This window comes from Budorcas taxicolor, chromosome 24, assembly GCF_023091745.1.
Source record: "Budorcas taxicolor isolate Tak-1 chromosome 24, Takin1.1, whole genome shotgun sequence".
NCBI lineage: Eukaryota > Metazoa > Chordata > Mammalia > Artiodactyla > Bovidae > Budorcas > Budorcas taxicolor.
In genome coordinates, this window is record NC_068933.1 from 42,343,345 (window position 1) to 42,356,449 (window position 13,105).

General features: G+C 47.0%; 1 long non-coding RNA gene across 1 annotated transcript in view; it reads left to right on the forward strand.

Annotated features, from left to right (window-relative positions):
- The window catches only part of LOC128068367 (uncharacterized), a 48,747-nt gene extending 37,271 nt beyond the window's left edge, over positions 1-11,476 (forward strand). Inside the window, exon 2 of the long non-coding RNA XR_008201475.1 lies at positions 11,097-11,476. This is a non-coding gene — a long non-coding RNA (uncharacterized LOC128068367). The remainder of the gene's footprint in view (positions 1-11,096) is intronic.
- Positions 11,477-13,105: the final 1,629 nt, after the last annotated feature.

Here is a 13,105-nt window from a genome sequence, read left to right on the forward strand (position 1 = left end):
GCCACTAAATAAAACCACATTATTAAGTGTGCCTGGTTTTTCTCTGAAATATTCTACATCACAGAACAATTTTTTATGGTTGGAAGGAGAATGTGGGATAGAACTTCTTGAGGTATTTTTGAGATTGTGGATTTTTAAAATGTTTTGCCTTCCCTGTGAAGCTCTGGTAAGAGTTATGGCAGTGCTGGGAGTTTAGTGAATTGATGTTGTGGGGGTAAAGAGCTTCTAAGTTCCTTGACTGGTGTAATAATTATAGAAAGATTAACAGGAGAAAAACAAACTTAGTATTATGGGAGTCCAATAAAAATAAAGAGACTCAGAGACGGGATACTGAGGCTTATCCGCCATCCTGAGCTAAGGAGAAGAGTTCAGAGTCTGGGGCTGGGATGAAAGACAGTTCACAGGAAGATACGAGGAAAATGTTTGCCAGGCCATGCAGATAAGTCTTTTTCATATAAAATGTTGTCGCTGGTAATATTTCTCTTCCTGGTACAGGCCCTCCCCCTCCAAGTTCTTTCAGGCAGTTAAGAGAGAGGTGAAAATCTTTTCCTGTGTCTGTGAGGTTGTAATTGATTTCAACTCCAAACAGTCCACATGCAAAGCTGCAGGTTTTGCAGTGGCTCATGTTGCACAATGTAAGCAAAGAATGTGAGCCTGCAGGTCGTTCCTCACCAGCAAGGTCAAGTTCCATCTGTCAACTAAAAGGAAACACACAACATGAGAGCTGTGGGTTGAAGTTTTAGTCAGAGTGTGACTGTGGACGAGCCAGGAGCAGCTTCCCCGGTGGCTCAGTGGCTAGGAACCCACATGCCAGTGCAGGAGAGCTGGGTCCCCTCCCTGAGTCGGGAAGAGCCCCTGGAGGAGGAACCGGCAGCCCACTCCAGTGTTCTTTCCTGGGAAATCCCATGGGCAGAGGAGCCTGGGGGGCTACAGTCCACGGGGTTGTACAGAGTTGGACATGAAGGAGCGACTGAACATGCATGTATGGCCCAGGAAGCAACTCAAAGTAATTGGTCTGAAGAGATGGGAGACAGCATATGTACATATATAGGTGTGTATATGTACGGATTTTTGGCTGGGAAATACATGTAGTAAAGCATATATCTTGGTAAAAAGATGACTGCTAACCACAAAGAAGGGCTTCCTTGGTGGCTCAGTGGTAGAAGAAACTTCCTGCTAACACAGGAAACGTGGGTTTGATCCGTGAGTCAGGAAGGTACCCTGGAGGAGGAAATGGCAGCCCACTCCAGTGTTGTTCTTGCCTGGGAAATCCCACGGACAGAGGATGGGGTCCCAGTACAGTCAGACTCAACGTAGCTACTGAGCGTACACGCATGCAGTCACAGAGAGACGGCGTCTCAGAATAACTTGCGTGCTCTTCTGAGTAGGAGAAGGCGCGTGAACCTGGGGTCCTGGAATTCTTCCTGAGGTTTGCAGCTTGACTGCCTCAGGGCTAGTTTGTCTGAAGCATGGAATGCCTCATCCTGTTTTTTCCATCTTGAATCCCCCCAAGGGGGCGCTGTGGCCAGCGGGTGGGCTGCAATGGGCTGTGACTTAACCCTTTGTGTAACCGGATGGTGAGTGATACTCTCTGTTCTGTTTGTGCCCCTATATCTCTGTGAGAAGTGGGTCTCTCCTCATGCCCGCATCTTAACACAGAAAGTCTAAAATCCCCCCTGCTGTCTGGAGGGCTGATAAGCATCTAGTACCCTTGGTTGGCAGGTTGACTCTGGGCAGAGGGGAGTGTTTTCGCTGAAGGCAGGCTGGCCTTGGAAGTCCCCCCACCCCAGTCTCGGATCCCCTATAGCAGGAGCTGCCTCCCCCACGTCAGGGATGCCCTGTTTTCCTGCGCCCCTTCCCTCATCTTCTGCCTCCTCCGCAGCCTCAGGCTTTCATTCCACCGGGGGTAAAACCTGACTGTAAATCCAGGCCTTTGTTCTGCTCTTGGGAGGGTCTCTTCTGCTAATTTCTGTTTCAGCCTCAGTGTGAGCTCAGGGAGAGAGTATGTGCCAAGAGTACTTGTACATTAGAGTCACCTAAAGTGTTTTTTGACACCTGGACCTTCCCAGCAGCCCAGAAAGTCAGAGTGTGGGACCCAGGAATCAGTTTTCAAAGAAGCTCGCAAGATGTTATTTCTGTGATGCCAAAGTAGGGAATCACAGCCTTGGGGACCTGAGAGAGAGAGAGAAGGAAGGGAGGGAGCCGTAAAGAAATCCCTGAGATGAGTTCTCTGAGATCTGGCCCAAGCGTCTGTAGGTTCTCCCACGGGAGGGGATGATTCTGTTCCTGCTTTTGTGAGAAGGATACTGACGTCCCAATAAGAATAGCTCCTATGGGGAGTGTTAGGATCAGATTTTAAATACGTTCTGAAGCATATGTGGTAAGTCCCCTACATATAAAAGAGTTCTGTTCTGAGAGTGTGTTCATGACTGATTTGTCTGTGAGCTCAACAAGGTTAGCCTACATCCCCAACTAGCACAATCAGCTATATTGTGTTAACAGTGCTGCGCTGTGATAGGTTTATAATACTTCTCATACAAACAGTACATAAACACACAAATAAAGAAAGCATTTTTAGTTTTACAGAATGGTACCTTGAAAGGTACAGTATGACAGCTGGGTTACAGGACCATGTTCGCATCTTTGAAGGCTCCTAAGGCGAAGGTTTGTGGGTAAGGAACTTGCCGTGTTCACCGTGAAGCCTAGCTGTTGGTGAGGGGCAAGTCAAAGCCCTTGCTTCCTTTGAAGTCAGGATTAATCATCCTGCAGTACTTGAGAGACGACAGTCTTCTACTAGCAACAGCAATGCTTGGGACCCGAGTCCTGAAGGATTCTGAAGGGTTATCACATTGCTTTTCACCAGAAAAGAGAAGCTTGAGAAGGTTTCTCCTTTCAGTGGCAGGGTACCTGCTGCATGGTTAGAGGCCCCAACCTTGCAGTTTTCTCTGCACTTGCCACTGCGGTCAATTGTAAGATGCCGGGAGGCAGGATCCCCAAATTCTCCCGCCCCCTGCAAGGTGTGGACAGTGTCTGAGGGCCTAGCTTGTCTGGATTAACAGTGCTTCCCGAGGGAGGGGCAGCTTCAGCCCAGTGTGATGTTCCAGCTCTTCTCCACCGCTTAGGCTTGCCCTGGTTCCCAGCCTCTCCCAGGGATTTTCTCCAGGTCTGCGGATGTTTTGGCCTGCTCCGCTATTTCTAGATCCATCTGATGGTCAGTCGCTTCTCTGTGGAGCTTAGAAAGTCCCATGACTTTGCTACATCAGCGTTTCCAAAATGAAGAGCTCTTCCTCGTGATGCAGCTCTACCTGACTGCGGCTCCAAGGTCTCGGCCAGATTCAGAGTGCAGAGCCCAGGCCGCTGACGGCAAGTTTCTCACTCACTCATTCACTCAGTCAGCTATCAAGCGTCTAACAGTGATTTTCCGTTTAGTACTGGGGACAGGCTCTGCCTTCAAAGGGCTTGTAGACTCAGAAAAAATAGTAATGCTCGTCTCAGTCCATGTGCATGTTCAACTTATCATTTTGGACATGTCTTTCCCAGGAGGTTATTCCCTGTGGAGTTAATTTCAAGATACCCCAGTTGTCTCTTGATTTTGAAATTTTAAGCATTTCCCCAACAAAATAGAATGTTGCATAGACCTTAGTGCTTTTGTGGCTCCAGAATTTATATCCTAGAGTCGGATGGTTTTGACAGGCATTGACTGAAGTCATCAGTGGGTAGCAACTCATATTTTAAACATGTGAATGAATGGCTCTAGCTTGGGGATAGGCTGTTTCCTTGAATGGATTAAAAATGCAGCTGGTAAAAGAAAGTATGTATTGAATAGCTTTTATTTTCTTGATTTAGATTGGTATATATTTATTTGTTCTAGGCTTCTTTTGCTTTGGACTATTAAGGTGAGGATTTTAAAAAATTAATATGCTACCTAGAATCAAATTTTGAATTGCAGAGCAGAAGATTCTCGTGGTCCTCCACAGTTAGAGTAAATCTCTTTGTTGATGCTTAGAAGGAAAATCTGGGTAGGAATATATTCATAGAAGCATAAAAAACATGTGCTTTATGTCCAGTTTCTAGAAAATGTAGGTTACAAGTGGACCATGAAAAGACCAACGGGACCAGAAACTGGGAAATGTACGAATGTGACCCTCCTGTTGGGCCGTCGGGTTAAGGCGAGACCATACCCTTAGTGGGAGTCAGGGCTTCTTACTGCAAGTCCACACTGAGTTTGTGTGTGTGTGGCCTCAGTCAAGTCTGACTCTCTGACCCCATGGACTGTAGCCCATCAGGCTCCTCTGTCCGTGGATTTTCCTGGCAAGAATCCTGGAGGGGGTGCCATTTTCTCCTTCGGGCACCTTCACGACCCAGGAATTGAACCCACGTGTCCTGTGTCTCCTGCGCTGCAGGCAGGTTCTGTGCCCACCGAGCCACGGGGGAAGCCCCCATGTGCAGTGTGGGCAGGAGATGAGGGTGCGGGAAAGGCTGAGCCCAGTGACGGTGCGTCCCTGCAGGAAAGGCTGAGCCCAGTGACGGTGCGTCCCTGCAGGAAAGGCTGAGCCCAGTGATGGTGCGTCCCTGCGGGAAAGGCTGAGCTCAGTGACAGTGTGTCCCTCTCTTCGCCTTCCCTCCGCCTCCCTTCATTCTCCTCTCTTTCCTCCCTTCTCTCCTTCCTTCTTTTTCCTAAATAAGGCTGAGGGTCAGTTGGGCAGATTCTGAGGCTCTGAAAGGAATGATCCGCCCTTCGCCGAGTGAGGCCAATCAGGAGTGAGACGGGAAACTGGACTTCGAGGGGAAACGAAGCCCTTTGGTGGGAACAATATGTGCATAAGGCCTAGGGCACCTATGTTAACATCAGGTTTTCGTTTCAGGAAGCCTTTGCCTGGGAAAGATGAGATGGTGTGCCAGTAAATAACCCAGCCGTTTGCTTTGGGAGATTTCCACTGATTAATTGATCAGAGCCAGTAGTCTGCTCACCAAGGCAAACAGCCTGCTTATCTAACAATTTACTTATCGGTATTTGCTTCCAGAGTCTCAGCTCTGTATCAACTGATCTAAGCTATCAGGTCACAGACTTCGCCCAATCACAGCTAATTTCCCACCTTAAAAGATAGGCCTTAACCAACTTGAGCCCAGACCCTATAGCCCTGTGAATACCTCACCTCCAGTTCTCCTTCTAAGGTGCTGCGGAGCCTCTGTGAAGATGGCCTCCTCCCTTCTCGCAGTGAGCTTGAATCGCCTTAGATCTCTTTGCTGAGATGTTGGGGAGCTCAGTAGCGGCCCTTGCCTGTCCTTTGCCTGTGGAGCAGGACTGGAGGGTCAGGGTCTCCCCAGGGGAAGTCTGGGAGCAGCAGCAGTTGGTGGGGGAAGGCAGCTGTGTCACACGCTTGCTGATATGGTCCAGGTCATAGGCAGTAGTGGTCAAAGGACGAAGACCCCAGAAGTGGAGGGTCAGAGTCGGGGGCTCATTCCCGGTTTCACAGGTGGCGAGGAGCGTCTTGCGACATCCTCAGAAATAGCTGAAGGTCACGGGGGGAACGGCTGGTGATTAGGAAAGGGTTTTGCTGTAGCAGTTTGGTAAACAAAAGAAAACGTGACCTTATTTTATAGTTGTAGGCTGATGAGGCCAGAGACATATTGGTTATGTAAAACCATTGGGGTATGATTGGAGCATTTTCTTTCCTATCTAAGTTATGATTTACATTTTTCCTTTTAATGGGTTCTGTATATAGTTTGGAAATGCAGAATGAAACCTTTTCAGCATGGGGTCATTCAGATGGCACTAGAAACCAACATATACATATACAGTATTTGAAAAAAACAAAAAAGAAGATCTGTAAATTGCATTTAGGCATTTTTATTTGCTTAGTAGAAAATTAAATCCAATATGCACAATTGACTGTACCCTGCTTACAATAAGCAGATTTTTTTAAAACACAGAAGTAGTAATAGGCAATATGGTAATAAAAAGTCCCAAAGTATCTTTTTCTGCATACTTATCAGTAATTATTAAAAGCCAGAATCAAAATAAAACTTGAACTATTCACAGTGAAACTATGAATAGTTTAAATTAACGGAGTCACAATTTTCACATTGGCATTAAAGTAATTGGATCATTTGCTGAGAAACTCTGTGCCCCGTTGTCTCTGAAGATTGGAGCTCAAGTTCATGGAAGGCTGGAGATTTGGTGGAAGCCTTCAAGTCACCTTGGTCCCAAGACATGACCTTTTACTATTGATCTTGGATGTAGGTTGGATAAAGGACGAATTTTCATGATTTGGTAACAAGTGTTTAGTTCAAAATGATAGATGGCTTTCTCATTCCTGTTTTCTCTCTGGGTTAGTCTGGACTTTAGCAAGTTGATAGATAAATAAATCACATGCTCTGGGTTTCCAGTCATTTGTAATAAATGAGCTAGGCAAAAGTGGCAGTCAAGGGTGAGATGACTTATCTCACATCAGGATGCTGTAAGTTACTAGGTGCTGAGATCTAGAATTCTCCTTCGGCTGAAACTTCCCTGGAGCCCACCTCTCCTCCTGCTTTAACAATCCCGTTCTTTCTTGCTTGTGCTGTGACAACAGTGACAGCGTGGAATACAGGCTTCATTACATTTTTTTTTTTCTTTCCACAGACCCTTTTTGATTGATCTTATTTCTTTTTCTAAACTGTTTTTCACACAAATGTCCTGGACAGAAGAGGAAAAGAGAAATACACCCCAAACTTCTATCTGATGCTCCTCTCTCGTCTCAGCAATTTTGAAGCAGGCTGTGGAGGTTCTCAGTGGGCCTGGAGTTGAATACACTTCCTGTCCATTTTCCCTCCTTTGTTTCTTGGCTGCTTGACTGCTGGTGCCTTTCTTTCCTGATCATAGAAGACCTAGGTTTCACTAAACCCTTTCCTTTTTCTTACTTTTAAAAAATGAAGACTGTTTACATGTAACTGTTGTTGACATACAGTTTTGTGTTAGTTTCAGGTGTACAGCGTCAAATTAGTTTCCGTTATAAGTTATTACAGGACATTGAATAGTTCCCTGTGCTACGCAGTAGATCTTTATTGGTTATCTCTTCTATATACACTAACTAGTGTGTATCTGTAAATCCCAAGCTTTTAATGTATCCTTCCACCTCCCCTTTCCCCTTTGGGAGCTGTAAGTTTGTTTTCTGTGTCTGTGGGCTGTTTTGTAAATAAGTTCACTTGTATAATTTTTTTTTTAGATTTCCCATATAAACAACATCACGTGATATTTGTCTTTCTCTGTATGGCTTTCCTCACTTCGTATGGTAATCTCTAGTTTTATCTATGCTGTTGCAAATGGTATTGTTTCATTCTTTTTATGGCTGACTAATATTCCTTTGTATATATGTACCACTTCATTTTTATCCATTTATCTATTGATGAACATTTAGACTGCTTCCATATCTTGGCTGTTATAAACAGTGCTGCATTGAACACTGGGGGTGTGCGTATCTTTTCTAATTAGAGTTCTCATCTTTTCTGAATATATGCCCAGGAGTGGCTTAATTTCCAAAATATAGAAACAGCTAGTACAACTCAATATCAAAAAGACAACCCAGTCAAAAAATTCGCAGAAGACCTAAGTAGACATTTCTCCAAAGAAGACATACAGATGGGCAATAAACACATGAAAAGGTGTTTAATATCATTCATTAGTAGAGAAATGCAAATCAAAACTACAGTAAGGTGTTACCTCAAACCAATCAGAATAGCCATCATCAAAAATCCATAAACAATAAATGCTGAAGAACGTGTGCAGGAAAGGAAACCCTCCTACACTGTTGGCAGAAGTGTGAATTGGTGCACTCTCTATGGAGAACAGTAGGGAGGGTCCTAAAAAACCAATGATCACAGGAAGAGTCTTTATTGGAAGGAATTCTAGGGGATGGGAACACTCCAGGGAGAAGAAGCTTACCACTGCAAACTGAGTGAGGGTCTTGCTTTCTTAATCAGCAGTCCCGCTGGGACACAATGAGCCATGTGCCGTCCTACTTTCCAGAGGACACGCGGCTGACGTCACCTCGGATGTCACCAGGACGTTATATTCTAGTAGCAATTATCCTGCCGTGGATAGTGATGCTGATTGCTTGATAATGATCTGAATGCTGATACTGAAGAATTTGGGAGTTAGAAGGTGTTCATTTGGGAATGAAAACAGAAAGAGTGCTCTTACGACGTGGTGAATGGTGATTCTGGCAGAAGCTGGAATATTCCTACTGAATATTAGGAACAAACTGAAGGAAATAAATACAAGTACTTGTTAAAATCAGAGGGGAGTGAGTTGTGCACTGAGCAAGTGGATATTGCAAAGAAGACTGAGATCCGTGGGAGAATAAGCTTGTGTGTTGAGACTGATGGAATAGGTGCTGTTTAGCATGGATTTCTCCAGAGACACAGGGCATGAGACAAGGACTTATTTTATTTTGGGAAGTGACTCCCAAGGAATTGAAGCATGGGGCGCGGAAGAGCAGAATAGAGAAGAAGGAAAGCCAAGCCAAGGGTATGAGCTTCTACTGGTGTTGCTGAACTCTCTCTGTTGAGTTTCAGTAGGTCTTGGGTAGTGCTGGAGAATTTGCATTTCTGTCAAGGTCTAAAGTGATGTTGAGACCGTTAATCCAGAGGCCACACTCTGGGAACCACTCCCCTGGCGGTGTTAATGCTCCTGCAAGTTCAGGTTGATCTTGGCAGTCTCTGGCAGGCATCCGACCTAAGCCCTGGGCAGAAGGTGTGCCACCAGGTGACTTTTCCAACAGTTGGTTGTTGCAGGAATGACCTAATCAAAGTGGTGAGACCCGGAAATACAAGTCAGGACATAAAGGGTGTCTGGCTCTTTTAAAATGATTTTTTACTACTAATTTGTGGTGTGCTACATTAGGGAGGAAGAAGACATATGTCCCAACTCTCCACAGATCATGGGGAAATTTGCAGGAATAACTGAATTTTTAAACAAGAGACGCTGCTTCTTCCTTGGCATGTTCCAGTTTCTGGTGCAGTGTGAGGATGTGTATGCCGGCATCTGCAGCTGCAGAGGTCTGTATGACCTGCCGGATAACAGGAGGGGCTGCCATGATGGGCTATTGGCCATTCCAGGCTCTCACTCGGGACTCTAAGAAAATCTGTCAGGTGAGTAAGTGTAGAGAGCCCGGTGATATCACAGACGCTGCTACTGTTGAAATCGCACTTAATAACCTAAAGTTAGGTTTTTACAGTCTTGAAGTTCAGAGTTAGTCCTGTTATCCATTCTATTTTCTGTCCCAAGTGCTCACTCAGGTGATCTGTCTCAGTTCAGTTCAGTTGCTCAGTCGTGTCCGACTCTTTGAGACCCCATGGACTGCAACACACCAGGCCTCCCTGTCCATCACCAACTCCCAGAGCTTACACAAACTCATGTCCATTGAGTCAGTGATGCCATCCAACCATCTCATCCTCTGTCTTCCCCTTCTCCTCTCACCTTCAATCTTTCCCAGCATCAGGGTCTTTTCAAAAGAGTTAGCTCTTTGCATCAGGTGGCCAAAGGATTGGAGTTTCAGCTTCAGCATGAGTCCTTCCAATGAATATTCAGGACTAATTTCCTTTAGGATGGACTGGTTGGATCTCCTTGCAGTCCAAGGAACTCTCAAGTGTCTTCTACAACACCACAGTTCAAAAGTATCAATTCTTTAGCACTCAGCTTTCTTTATAAGTCCAACTCTCACATCCGTACATGACTCCTGGAAAAACCATAGCCTTGACTAGACGGGCCTTTGTTATCTGTCTAGCACAGCTCATTGAGCCTCCCCTGGCTGCTGGTTTGGAGCAGTCAGTTTTCTCCTGTTCTTCTTGTACAGCTTGCCTTTCTCTGAGCACTTACTTATATTTTAGTGACTTACTTCTGTCTTCCCTCTCTGGCCCTTGAATGTAAACACCACAGGAGTGTATATTTCTATTTTATTTTCTCTTACATCCCAGGAACAGGAAGAGATCCTGACTAACTTTACCTGACATCTAGGTAAGAAAATAATTAATAAAAATAAATAATGAAAAGCACCCTCCTCTCATCCCCTTGCAAAGTCTTCTCTTCTGCTTTTTTGGGTAAAATATCGTGTTTACCACAAAAAGTATTAGAAACACACACAAATGAGGTACTAGGTATTTATCACATTTAGCTGATAAAGTTTGTGGTGAGACACTGATTTCTGGTGAATAAACCCAGAACAAGAGAAGCGAACACTCACTCATTGTGATTTCCAATAAGAACACAGACCTTGAAAGTGAGGCGTCCTAATCGCTTTGACCTATTGGATTTAAGCAGAGGGTGTCAGAGATAACTGTGTGGAGCGGTTAATATTTAGAAAGGTAAAACCTGATTTATTATACACAATAAAGATCAGTCATTAACTAGATTTTGATGTGTTTGTATATATCTAGGAACTCAAATGTCAGGGTTGTTTAGGTCACTGATGTATCAACAAAGCAGGTTGGCCTCTGAATTTCTTGCTTCATTATAGAAACCTCTGTGTCATATGTATATATGAATGTATATATAAGGAAGTTGGTGTTTCTTCCCACGGTGGTCTGGCCAGAGCTCTTAGAAACACCCTTGACTGCAGATCTGTGACCCTTGACCCTAAAAACCAGTTGGACTGACGGAAATGTGTGAGCATAAAATACAGCTATTCTCATAATGTGTTTCGGTGGGGGCTAGTTCAAACACTCTTTCCTATAATTGTTTTCTCTGGTTTAGCTCTTTTCTCTTGTGAAAGTGTGAAGAAATGTAAGTATTTTCAGTTCTCAATCTGAAAAAAAATTACTGGGTACTCCATTTGTTAAATGAATGTGATGGTTAATTTTATGTGTCAACGTGGCTAGGTCATGAGTTGCCCAGGTAGTTGCTTAAGCATTATCCTGTGTGTTTCTGTGAGGCTGTTTTTGTTTCTGGTTGTTTTTTTTTTTTTTTTTGCTTGTTTTTATTTTTCAATTAATCTTTATTAGAGTATAAGCTACTTTACAATGTTGTGTTAGATTCTACTGTATTACAAAGTGAATCAACTATGTATATATACGTATACACATATACCCACACTGTTTTGGATTTCCTTCCCATCTAGGGCACCATGAAGCTCTGAGCAGAGTTCCTGTGCTATGCAGCAGGCGCTCATTGAAAGGTCGGGCAAGGTCAGGCATGTTGAGGCATGCCTGGACATGTTGAGGCTTGCCCGGGCGTGTTGAGGCATGCCCCGGAAAAGTGCCGCAGACAAGTCCCGGAGGCGGGCCGACAACCAAGCCATCCAATCAGGTGCTGGCACGGAGCCCTTGGACACCAACCACCGCTGAGCCCGCGCTTTCTTCCTTATATGGGAGCCCGGCCCTGGCTATAAAACCCTTCCCCACCCCTCATACCTCGCAGACTCCCTTTGCTTCCTTGCTCACCCGCCCCCGGGAGTTCTGCCCGAGAGCGACCGCCCAATAAAGGCCCTGATCAACGGTCCATAGGGGTGGCTCTTTTTTCCCGTGGCGTTTCTTACATCTGGCGCCCAACGTGGGGCTCGAGGTGAGGGCCCCCAGCACTTGCTGTTGAGGCCCCCTCGAGCTCCACCGCCGCGGTAGCCCCGGACCCAGGCGGCTGACCAACCCCCCGGACGGCAGGATACGGGGTAAGTCCCTTCGGCTTTGGGGCCCGGCCTCCCTGGCAACCACCTCCTAGGGCCCAGTAACGGGTGCGCACTTACTGGGCCCTCCCGGTCACCAGCTTGTGGGGGAGATGTCCCGAACGGCTGAGTAGACCTCCGGCTTCGGCCCTTCCCGGTCCCCAGCTCGTGAGGAAGACGTTCCGAACGGCTGCACGGACCTCCGGCTTCCCTTGGCATGTCCGAAGACGTTCGGGCAGCAGGGATTGCCTCCACGCTCTCGGCCTCCAAACCCGATCCCCAATACTCCACCCCCTTAGAGTGCCTGCTGGCTAACCCGCGGACCCTAAGACTAAAGGGATATATCCGCCCCAAGCAGCTCACTTTTCTGTGTTCACAAGCCTGGCCTCAATACCCTCTAGATAATGGCTCACAGTGGCCAACCACAGGGACATTTGACTTTGATGTCCTCCATGATTTAGATAACTACTGCCAGAGAACGGGAAAATGGTCTGAGGTCCCCTATGTTCAGGCCTTTTGGGCGTTGCGCTCTCGCCCCACCCTGTGCACCACGTGCACTCCCTGCCAAATCCTGCTTACCCTGGCTCCCCCGATTCCACCCTCCTGGGCCAAGCCAGCTCCTCCCGTCTCTGAGTCCTCTGGTTTCTCTGTTCCCCCGGAAGATCTGGTGGCCCCTCCTCCCTATACCTCTCCCACGGCCCCTGCCCCTTCCACTCTGGTTCCTGCCCCCTCCCCCTCCACTCTGGCCCCTCCTACCTCCGCTCCAGCCCCTGAGACTCCACCACCGGCCCCGGATCCTCTGGCCCTTAACCCTATCTTGTATCCTTCTCTTCCCCCCGTCACTCCCTCCCCTTCCCCGGTTAGCTCCCACACTCGCTCCCACAGCAACCCTCCGGGAGCCTCCCTTCCCTCTCCCCCAGCCCCGCTATTCCCTCTCCGACAAGTAGCCGGAGCTGAGGGTCTAGCCCAAGTCCATGTCCCCTTCTCCCTCCAAGACTTAGCACAGATTGAGGCCAAACTGGGTTCCTTCTCCTCCAACCCCACTCAGTACATTAAGCAGTTTACTGGTCTGACCCGCGCCTACGCCTTGACATGGCAGGACATGTATGTCATCCTGGGGTCTACCACCACCCCCGAAGAGAGGCAGGCCATCTGGACGGCAGCCAAGGCTCAGGCCGACCAGCGGCACTATGCCAACCCCTCCCCCGAGCGCCCCCCGGGGGCTCAGGTGGTTCCTGACACTGACCTTGATTGGAACTACCAGGAAAAGGGTGGTGGCCAGCTGCGAGTACGCTATATGATAGAGTGTATCCTTGATGGGATGGAAACGTCCTCTCATAAGGTTGTAAACCTCCTCAAACTAGATGAGGTGACCCAGGGGCCCGACGAAAACCCAGCCATGTTCCTTAATCAGCTGACCAAGGCCCTCGTCCAATACACCAGGCTGTCCCCTGAGTCCCCCATTGGGG